This window comes from Triticum urartu, chromosome 7A (genome assembly GCF_056163025.1).
Source record: "Triticum urartu cultivar PI428250 chromosome 7A, HENAU_Tu73, whole genome shotgun sequence".
NCBI classification, from domain to species: domain Eukaryota; kingdom Viridiplantae; phylum Streptophyta; class Magnoliopsida; order Poales; family Poaceae; genus Triticum; species Triticum urartu.
The window spans coordinates 657,360,566-657,372,553 of record NC_141879.1 but is presented as its reverse complement, the minus strand read 5'-3'; the positions used below and the strand labels follow the sequence as shown (position 1 = coordinate 657,372,553).

Here is an 11,988-nt window from a genome sequence, read left to right as displayed (position 1 = left end):
TCCCCTCAATGAATATGGAACCACACTCAAGGGAATGCATAGTATTTTTTCCTCCGTCTCCCGTTAGCCACTTTATGAAAGAAATCCGTATTACGATCCCCTTTAAGAAACCACCTCTCACTAGATTGTTTATGCCAATCAAGCTCTTCCTCTGTATACATATTATTTAGTTCCACTAAAATACCAAGTTTCCTAGCATAGGCTTCCCCACACAGGTCACTCTTCTTCTCTAGCAACTCCAATTCCTGAAGTTCTAGTCTGAGAAGATTCTTATTAATTCTGTTATTACCAAAAATGTTCGACCCCCACCCTTTAAAGAATTTTTTGACCCTCTTCAATTTAATATTAAGGGTGTCGATAGGATCCTCAGAATACACTGGTTTAGACCAAATATTAGCCACAAGAGGGAGGAAATCAGGGTTATTCAACCAGGTCACATCAAACCTAAAACATCTGCTGCCCTGAGCCCTTGAAGGAGCCACCCCCCATCAAGAAGTAGGGGATTATGGTCCGAAACCTCTTTAACCAACTTACGAACAGAGACCAAGGGAAACACGTCTTCCCAATCAGGAGACATTAAGACCCTGTCCAACTTCTCCAAAGTAGGACATTCTTGTTTATTGGACCAAGTAAAAGAACCGCCGGACATATAAATCTCTCTCAGCCCAAGTAAATGGATTATAGAATTAAAAACATCCGAGAAATGAGACATAGGAGTTTGTTTGTTTTTCTCTCCACAATGCCTAAGAATATTAAAATCTCCCCCAACCAGATAAGGAATGTCAATTTTATTACAAAATGAGGACAGCTCAGCCAAAAACTCAGGTTTCCTATCATCATGTGCAGCTCCATAAACGACCAGTAGAGCCCACTTGCACTTCTTAATTTTGTCAAAAAGGTTAATTTGCAAAATGTACTTGCCAGTTGCCACAAACAGTGTCAATAACATCAAACTTCTCTACTCTCACACCACATAGGATTCCTCTAGATTTCCCAATTGAAGGGATGCATTCCCAGTGGAAATTAGCCATAGGGTCAAGCTTCCTAAAAAAGGAGGTTTTATAATTTTTCTTCATGGTCTCTTGATGACCAATGAAATCAACACCATTGGCACTAATGATATCTGTGAGACAGGAAGACATGCCTTTCTTTCCTGCCCCCCTATAGTTCCAAAAGATACCTATCATTTATATCGACTAGGTTTATCCCTCACCCTGATAGGTCTGCCAGGTTCCAAGACAGACCTATCCTCAATTTTTTTCCTTTGTCTTCTAGTAAGAGGCCTAGAAGAGGAAATAGGGGATGAGAGAGCCACTTTGACCTTACTAGACTTTTCTTTTTTCTTTTTCCGAGACTGAACTTTGATGAAAATATCATCATCCCCACTCTCCTGATCACCCCAGGTCAATGAGAGAGGAGTAGAGTTACCACAACAGTCATTAATGGTAATTTTAGCAGGAACAAATTTTTTCTCTTGAAGCATTTGCCTAGATGACTCTAATTCCCGAAGAACATCAATCGTAGCAAAATTATCATCGGGAATTTCAACCCCCATGAGGGAGGCACGCAACATAATAGCAGTATTGGACAGAATAGAGAACTGATTATCAGTAGGAGGGGTGCCATTACCTTCGAAGTTGCGCTTCCTCATTCTTCCAGAGGCTATCTCCTCCACCCTAGCAAGCTTCTGGTACTGATTGCGAGTAGAAGGCCCGGTTGGCTCAGGAGGCATGTTTTCATGCATAGGAGACCCATTGGGCGACTCCACAGTGTACACACTATGAACCCCACCACCCTCCACCGAGCCCTCCTCAAGTTCCACCACACGTGGCAGAGCCGGCCACACCACATAGTCTGATAGTTTAGTCAAGTTACCAAAGTGACCAAAATTATCCAAAAAAACAGGCGAAGGAGGGATAGGTGTAACAGCCCAGACACCTGTTTTCATAGGCTCAACTGGGACCGGAGAGGCACACGAGGCGACAACAACTCCCTGATCTTGACTAAGCCCCTCAGAACTCATATTAACAGTTGGCGAACTCAGCTCAGGAGACTCCATAGCTGCATGTTCTTTTGCCATAGAGTGAATGAGTAATTCAGTATGGTCCCCATCGTCACTCTCCTCCTCCTCCTCATTTTCAGATAGAGTGGGCAACCGAGAGCACACGGTATAGTTCTGAGAAGATGAATTCCCCACCACAGAAGCACTTGTCCCCCCTGGTCAGTAGAAGACTCATGCTGAAAATCAAACTTAGCTTTTTTGGCAACAGAGGAAGATGCGCCATTGTCAACACGAACGGAAGACTGATTTTTATCAGGGGCCCCCACCACAATTCTTTCCACTTCATTAAATAAAACATAGAACTTCCCTTCAAGCATACCCTCAGCCGAGGGAGGAATTTTTTCAACTTCCCTACAACCCAGCAGAATACGAGCATACTCAGGTTTATGTAAGGTAGCTGGATCAACTTCCAAAGTGACCCCAACTAAACCCCCCGCATATGACACATATTCGGTACAACGTTTCTCCAAGGGGACATTGCGCACACGAACCCAGGCTTTCTGAAGATCAGCCTTAGCCCCTACCGACGCTGACCAGGAGGAGATACAAACAATCACAGAGCCATCCAGGATCGGGAGGCGTTTACCATAACAACACGCCCTTTCAACCTCACGAGCATTAGGGAATCTCGTAACAAACTGAGTAGGACTGATTTGGCGAGCAGTACAACGCCACTTTTTAGGTTTCTGAGAGAAAAAACCATTGAATTCAGTCTCTATTTCTTTAACAGAAGCATCTCCCTCTAGAACAGTAATCACAACAGTATTGGTTTTTTCACTGGATCGCTTACTATAGGCACAATCAGGGATGAAGAAAAAACCCTGGCCAGGGGACTGAAATCCACACATCATAGGAATGCATTCCCAGGGGCGAGGAGATTGGCATAGCTGTGCCATGTGCCCAAGTTTACTTCATCTCTCACATCTAATAGTGGGGCAACGAGGAGCAAAATGACCTAGTAAATTGCAGTTGTGGCAGAGCTCGCCTGTGCCTTTGTTGTCCTGACGAGTAGGAACCGCGGGAGGAACATGAGCTCCCCCTTTCGACGCCGTCTTGGAACCTGTGTCAGGCCACTGCTCCCTCGCGCCGCTGCCTTGGGATTTCGCCGCCGCCTCCCATCGGTCCCCCGCGCCCGCGCCCACGGATCTGCTGCCAGGCGGGGGAGGTGGATCCGTGCGTTGCCACACCAGATTCCGCCCCTGGCTCGACGGCGCCTGCGTCCGACCTCCTCCGAAACTGCCACGGCCTGCGCCCTCTTGTCGTCCCCCGAACCTGCCTGCTCCACGATCCGCCATCGGAGGAGTCGGCGCGCGCGACGTCTCCCCGACGACCTGAGCAAACGAGCGCTCGTTGCTGCCAACCTTCCCCGGCCACCACTGGAAGGAATCAGATGAGGGAGGAGGGGGGGGGGCTTGGATCTGGTCCAGAAATGGCCGAAGAGCCGCTCAAGGTGTGTATCGGCAGTCCCCGCAATGGAATGGGATGTGGTAGGTGCGAGATCCCCTCCCAAAACCCTAAAATGCCCCCGCTCGGCCGCTGCAATGGGGTCCTCATGGCGGTGAGCCATCCATGGCCCCAAGCCCCGCATCCCCACAGTAGCGCCAGGTGGAACGCATCGAGTGGCTGCATGCGGCCATGGGCCCATCTCCAGACGTGCTCGACCCAGGCGCACCGTCCGTCTTACATGGCGGCGGTAACCTCCGGTCAACCCTCGCCAGATGGCAGGGGAACCCAATCACGGCTCCATCGAACACCGCCTCGCCCTCGCGCAGGGACCTCGCATCCACCGTCCGACCATCTGCGTTGAGCAGGACCAGCCGGAGCGCCTCTCGTCGGAGAAGCAGAACGCCCGGCCGGAACGTGACCGTGCTCTTGGAGCGCAGATCCGCGGCGAACGAAGCCTCCCACTTCGGGTCGCCTGAGTCGCCTGAGTCGTCCATCATGTTTCGTATGTACCGGCTATCAAAGGGTCCAGTCGGAGCTTCCTCATGAACAGAGGAGGAACTCCAAGGGCAGAGGGAGGCAGCGGGCATTAATCATTAATGGCGGACGGGAAGCTACGGTGGCGCCGTGTGGAGGAACTGGGGTTACAACGGGGCGGATGTAGGCGAGAAGCAGCCGAGCGGCGGTGCAGCCGGTCATGGCGCTCGGCCGACATGGCTCTGCCGCTGCGAGCCGACCTGGAAGGGGGCAGCGACTGCAAGAGCTGGGACGCTCCACAAGGAGTAAGGTGGCGAAGAGGCTGCAGCCGGGGGTCACTGTGCGCGATGCACATGATCGAAACCACCTCGGGGTGGACTGTGGCCACGCCGAATGGCATGCCACTCGTGTGGTCACCACCCTAAATGGCGCTCTAAGGTTTCAATAGTTTAAAACACTTGTCAGGGATTCTCTACTCTGATGGACCAAGTGATATGGTAGAAATAGAGGTCCAGACCAGCGTTTTGATTTTCGGTTTGTGATTTTTCTCGCCCTAGGCCGAGATGGCTGAATTTCGGTCGTTTTTAAAAATTTCGGCCGAAATTTGACCAATTTTGACTGAAATTTGATTAAAATTTGACCAAAATTTCTCAAATTGGAACAATTTCAGCGGAAGATAGATTTCGCCCTAGGCCGAGATGGCCGAAATTCGGCCGAAATCCCTTTTTTTCGGCCGAAATTCAAAACACAGGTCCAGACTTGCCAATCAACAGTAAGCGAGTTTTCAAAACTCAAATATGCAGCAAAGTGTTTGACACTAGGACAATGGTTAAGCTGGTCAGAACTGGAGCCAATCTTCTTCCCAGGTAAATCTTTTGGGATACTGAATCATGTGTCAAAAGATCAGGCCAAAAGAATCAGTGCAAAATACCAAAAGGGAGAGAGAAATTAAACCGTTTTATAAATACAGCAGATAACCTCAACTCTCGAAAACTCATTCATTCAGAATTTCAGACATTCGAGCAGCCGAGGAGCGAAAGTTACAAATATTCAGAAATGCAATGCATGTACTCCACTAGATCAGATCGGAGGGTGTCGACGGAGCACGGGCCGTCGCCGCGGCGGCGTCTAGGATGGAAGATGATCTTTGACAGTATGACTCTTTCTCGCACTCCGCCAACGAGCTGTGGCAGATGCTGTCAATCAAACAGCAGAAACACACGTGCGCCGTGACACCTGAGCAGGATGTTTTGACGCACAGCCCGCCCGGCTGTATCGTGATCTTCCTGCCGCTTCCCATGTCCTGATGACCCAAGCTTCTGGCTGCGCGATCAAGGAACAAACCATCAGTATTTGTTTCTGATCTCCGTGGTGTCGTGTCAACTACTCCCTCCGATGAACTACCAAAACCTCGTATATTTAGAAACGGAGGGAGTAATGCAAACCGCAAGCGCGGATCCGAAGAAAGAAAAATCTATGGGATGATTTTGTGTTGGAAAGACGGATCAAGTGAAGTATAGCAATAAGCCTGGTGATTACATTGCCCATGATTAGCGAAGCACATGAGAAGGAGCACCGAGAGCACGGTTGCTGTATGGAAGGGGTTCATGGACCTGTCCGGCTAGGCGTGTGCTTGTGCTTGTTTGGTGCTCGTCTGGAGATTTGCCAGAGTATGTGTTTCTGGTCTAATGCCGGCTGGAGCTTTTTGCTCTAGTGAGTAGGTGATCCTTATATACTGAGCAATCAAGCAAGAAATAAAAGCTTGGCGGCGACCAAAATCAAAACACGGATTGCTAAAATCTCATGGATAACGTCCGAGTTAATGCAAGGATCTCTGTGATTCAATACTCTCCTTTTCATATTATACTAGCTATAAAATACTTGTGCGTTGCTATGGGATGAAACAATATTTGGAAAGTGATGACATGTGACCGATTGTCCTCGCCTGTGGTGGCGTTAACTTTGTTGTGACAATCTGGGTGCACACGAAGTGGTAGATTATGGCCTATTTTGTTAAAAAATCTTCACTATTAGGGAAAATACATTTGGAAAAAAAATTCTCTACTAGTACAAATTATCTGGATGCCTAATTAACAACATGACTGATTAATTAATTGCATTAATGGCTTGATTTATAATTTTATTTTCCACAAAAAAACATACTCAATTTAAGCATAATTAATTGTTTAGCTAATTAATTATATTAATAGCTTGATTTCTAAATTGTTTAGCTAATTAATTGTGTATCTATTTAAGCATACCTAATTACTTGCATGCATAATTAATTGTTTAGCTAATTAATTGTGTATCTATTTAAGCATACCTAATTACTTCCATGCATAATTAATTGTTTAGCTAATTAATTATATTAATAGCTTGATTTCCAAATTGATTTAACCTCAGTTTCAAAATTATTTTTATAATAATGGCTGCCTGTGAAACTCCCATATATGGATTACAAATAGTATCAGTCAGATTTTTTTTGAGGTATCACCCAGCTTTATTCAGTCGAAATAAAATATGGCATACAAACTATATCAGGGGTCTGTAGGAACCACAAGTGGCGCCACACATTTAGGGTAACAAAAGCTCTTGCCAAGTCATGCGCCTCCCAGTTATTCGCTCGCCTCTCATGGCCTGCTTCAACTGCTTCAAAATCTCCCATCTGAGCTTTAATTTCTTCAATAACCATAGAACTGGATCCCCTGTACGAGCTCTTGAGATGATTAATAGTCGCCATGCAGTCTGTCACTACCTGTACTTTGTGAATGTTTAGATCACTCGCCAAGGATAGGGCATCCCTAAAGGCCATAGCTTCAAGTATTTCTGGATGTACCATATCACGGATCACCACCGAAGATGCTCCTTGAAAACTTCCAAGTTCATCTCTGCATACCGCAGCAAAGGCAGCTCTATCACTGTTCCGGCTCACAGTTGCATCCACCATGATTTTCAAATACCCCTGGACTGGAGGCTTCCATTTTCTATCTGTTCTTGTGGTAGCTAGAACTCTTTCATGTGTAGTAGCCCCTTGCTTCATAGGCCTGCACGTAGCTAGTAACTCCAGATCAGCTAAGTAAATCTGAATGAAGCTAAAGGTGGTCAGGTGATTGAAACTCCTGCTCATAAAGCGCTCTCCTGCGAGCCCACCAAATCGACCACAAGGTCACAAGTATTTTCACAAATTCAGCTTCACTTGTAGATTCCATCAGTTCAACAAGCCATATGCGTGCATCATGAATATTGCATGCTATCAAATGCTCGACCATCTCTTCATCCATCAGTGCCCAAACACATTTCACAAAATTACAATCTATAAGTGCGCGCCGCCATGTATCTTGAGCCCCATTACAAATCTGACAGACATCATCGTCAGCCATCTTCCTATGATGTCGTACTGCCTCCGTAGGAATTGAGTTTCTGGCCAAACACCAAGCAAAATTACGAATTTTGGCCCGCACATTTATCTTCCACAATTTCTTCCAATGAATATGTGTTGCGCTCGTATCCAATGCGGCTGGCCGGCCATCTAGCCAGTCCTCCCTCCTTTTCTTTGTATCTACCAGCAAGCGGTAAGCGGACCGAACTAAAAAAATTCCTTTCCGATCATAATGCCAGGCCCAGCTATCACTAACATTTCGTGAACTCAGAGGAATATTTAGGATAACCGAAACATCAGGAGCCTGCAGGTGCATGTGTATCATCTGCCTGTTCCAGGACTTGGTACTATTTCATCAATCAGATCGCTAACATAGACTGGAGGTGAGGCCGATCTCGGATGCAGTGCTCGTAACATAAAATCTCTCGGCAACCAGTTGTCACCCCAGATGTTTATGGATTGCCCGTTGCCTACCCTCTTGATCAAACCCTGTTTTAAAACTGACATACCAGCACATATTGCCCGCCATACCTGGGAAGGGTGACCACCCAGCTCTGAATGCAACACATCACTGCCCGGGTAGTAAACAGCTCTAAGGATTTTTGCACTCAAAGACTCAGGTTCTGTTAAGAGTCTCCAAGCTTGCTTTGCCAGCATGGCTAAGTTAAAAAGCTCTATATCTCGAAAACCCAAGCCACCTTGGTATTTAGGCATTGTAAGTTTGTCCCAAGAGACCCAAGCTACCTTCCTCTCCCCATTCTTGCTCCCCCCAAAAACTTCCTCAACATAGTATTGATCTGCTGACATAAACCTCTCGGGAGTAAAAAGCACGACATTGATTATGTGGGAACTGCTTGAGCGACAAATTTGATCAGAATTTCTTTCCTAGCTGCTGCCATGCACTTTTCTATCCAACCTTTAACCTTTCCCCACAACCGATCCTTTATATACTTAAAAGATCCATTTTTTGACCTCCCAACATCTGAAGGGAGACCAAGTTGTCGTTCTGAAAGAGATTCATTAGGGACATTTAGAATTCCTTTGAATACCTCTCTCCTATCATTTGGGCAACCTTTACCAAAGAAGATGCTGGATTTAGCTAGGTTTACCCGTTGACCTGAAGCATCATAGTATCTCCCAATAATATCTCTGATTTCCATCGCTCCCACATCATTTGCTTTAAACATTAGCAGGCAATTGTCTGCAAAAAGGAGGTGGTTCACCCTCGGAGCTGTTGGTGCAACCAAAACCCCCCTCGCGTTCTCACTCACATTGCTAGACTTTAATAAGCATGAGAGACCTTCGGCTGCTAGTAAAAAAAGATAAGGTGAGATCGGATCACCTTGACAGATTCCTCTCGAAGGCCGTATTTCATCAAGCTTACTTCCATTAAGGAGCACATTAAAGGTCATCGTGGTAACACACTGCATGATCCTGCCAACCCAAGCTGGGCTAAAACCCATTTTCACCATAACCGCCTTTAGATAGCTCCACTCCACCCTATCGTAGGCCTTCATCATATCAACTTTTAGGTCACAGAAATCATTATGCTTACTTCTCGTCCTCTTCATAAAATGCAAACACTCATATGCTGCTATAATATTGTCAGTAATGAGCCTCCCGGGCACAAACGCGGACTGTTCTGATGAAATAATCTCCGGTAAAATCCTCTTCAACCGATTAGCATAAACTTTTGAAATAATCTTGTAGATAACATTACACAAGCTTATAGGTCGGAATTGAGTGAGGGAGGTCGGATTCGATACCTTAGGGATCAACACAATGAACGTCCTATTAATAACCTCCGGAGAGTCCTCACCATTAAGAACTCGTAAAATTACCTTGGTCACCTCATCGCCACATATTCCCCATTTTTTTTGAAAAAATTGCGCCGGAAAACCATCTGGTCCCAGAGCCTTAGTGGGTATCTGAAAAGAGCTTCTTTTATTTTTGTTGCATTATAACCTGGTATGACCCACCGAAATTAATAATACCTCTAGCCTACCCCAACTTGTTTGGGACTAAAGGCTTTGTTGTTGTTGTTGTTGTTGTTGTTGTTGTTGTTGTTGTTGTTGTTGTTATAAAGGGCATCAAGCATCTCGTTCATCGAATCATTAACCTTCCTTGGGATATGAGAGAGCACTTCCTCCATCCCAAAGGTACCCTCAGACTTGTATAAATTCTCATAAAATTTGGTGGCCATGGCACCTATTTCTCCTTCATCTCTGCATACAGTACCATTATCACAAGTGAGCTGCTCAATGTGATTCTTCCTCCTCCTGATGCTGGCCTTCTGGTGAAAAAAGTTTGTATTGCCATCCCCCTCGGCCAACCACTGTACCCGTGATCTTTGCCGCCACATAGTATCAGTCAGATGTGAACCATGATCAGTTACCATGCATGTTTACACTAGCACCTAGGCTGGGCTAAAAAAATACTGGACCTTAAAATCCCAGGCCCAAACGCGACCCTCCCCAGCTCAAAAATACAAAAAATATTTTTCTTTTCTTTTAAAATTACTGGTTGAATACTCGTGTGTTGCTACGAGATAACATTACGATCTTCAACCATGTGTTTAACAAACACTTTAGGAGTTGCTCATATAGATGAATTTGAGATTTGTCCAAAATATTTGTTATTTTTTACCATGTTGTGACAAACAAAGTGTTTCTTTTGTTTTCTCTCACTCTAGTAGGTAGTAGCCACAAATATATGTACCCTTTGAAAGATAGGAAACAAACTTGTATATCTATAGATCATACTAGAAAAATGTTGTTGGGAGGCCTCAATAAATGGTTATTTGGGGAGTTTGAAGATGCTCTAAAGAGGCCCCAAAAGACTATTGCACCCACAAATAGACAAACGCATGCACGATTGTGAAGTTTCAAGCTTTAACGGGATATATAATACAGTAGTTTGGATCGAGGGAAAATGGATGAAGAAGCTTGACGAAAATCGAGGTTTCTTCTCAAGAGCATCAAGAAGCTTATATATGTCTTTCAGCCTGCTTATCACAGGTAACATCTTCTTGTCGCGTCTCAGGGAAATCCAATTCACTGGTCATGACTACATAGACTCGAGTACAATTTTCAGTGGAGTCGAGCATACTATCAACATCAGTAATACTCCCTCTGTCCCATAATATAAAAGCGTTTTTGACACTACACTAGTATAATTTCAGTGGAGTAGCTTATTTTCCAACTTCGGAGCCAGTAGGTAAATCAGTCGAATCGGCAAAAACGATCATTCCAAAGCATAATTTTCTTTGGCTCCACCGGCATCAGGGAGAGTAAACTAAACTGAAGGTCTTGCCTTTCTGAATAGAGAGCCAAAACATCATCGTACACTGCGAAGACATCGATCTTCGCCTTAATCATACGTCTGTATTGATGTCTCCTGGACGTTACACCCTCATACTCAGCAGCTGACAAAATCTGAAAGAAGCATAATTCAGTCTAGTGTCAGAACGATAATTACCGTGTGTGTGGATGCTCAAAACGCACGTAAAACATACTACAATCACCTTATGAGGGCCCCAAACTTCGTACGATTCTTCAGGGTAACAAAGAAACTTCAGAGCAGTTGCAAATTTGAGTAAACTCCAACGCTTAGTGAGAGATGATACATCAATGAATTTCTTTATAGATCTGCACAATAATTTCAAGTAGTGCCGTTCATTTAACTCAAGGTGATACAAGAGACGAGCCGTCTCAACAATGCTTCCAGTAACCTGGATGAAAATGAACATCTGTTTACTCACTGAGAGTAGCAGGAAAAGGCAAAAAAAAGTAAAAATCTGGAAAATCTTATGTTAAATTTCAATTCACAATACAAACAGTATGTCTATGCATAATTTAGCTCGTTGACAATAAAGCATTACAAGCACACAATAAATCGAAAAGGGCTAACACTGCATGGCCAAAGAAGACTTTACTCAAGGTTGCTAAGAACGCTGAAAAGAGAAGGACTAAAATTGCATGACAATGGAGCAATAAAGCAGAGAGAACACTGCATGTCAGAAATAAGAAGTACAAGCGGATAGCCTCATCGAGTTTTCTTCGACAACAAAGCCATATTGGTGTAAGAAAAGGATTAATCCTTTCCCTCTGGGGGGCCGATACTCCTTCGTCTCTGATGTTTCCTCAGGCAATAAAGTATGCATGATATTCTCTAAACCCCAAATCAGCTCCTCCACAATATTATCATACTGACAGGTTATGTCCTGAAAGAAAAGGAAATAAATTGTGAGCCATACTGTTCACACAAACAGAAGCAACAAAGATAGCTTACAGAGTTAGACTAACCAGCTTCCCTTCAACTATTCTTTTATATTTGAGAGAAGTGCATATTACAGCCCTCAACTCTAGCCCTAGTCTAATATACAACCCCCAACTCCAATACCATCTAGTTTACACCCCCCAACTCTCGAAATCAGGCGGAATTCAACCCTCCCCTCCCCGGTGACCGGTTTTGACCTATTGACTGGGTGAACAGTAAATTCAAAAGAAATATATTTTTTTAAAAAAATTACGTTTTTTCACCGGCTGAATAGTAAAATTTTAAAAAGTTCTGAATAAATAATAATAAAATAATTTTGATTTTTTAAAATGTTGATTTTTTGTCCGGG

General features: G+C 44.6%; 1 long non-coding RNA gene across 1 annotated transcript; it reads right to left on the bottom strand.

The window, feature by feature from the left end:
- Positions 1-4,956: 4,956 nt before the first annotated feature.
- Positions 4,957-5,672, bottom strand: LOC125525349 (uncharacterized). The gene is made up of 2 exons (XR_015612214.1): positions 5,522-5,672; positions 4,957-5,305 (listed from the first exon to the last, which is right to left on the bottom strand). It is a non-coding gene; the product is annotated as an uncharacterized LOC125525349 (long non-coding RNA).
- Between the last annotated feature and the right edge of the window lie 6,316 nt (positions 5,673-11,988).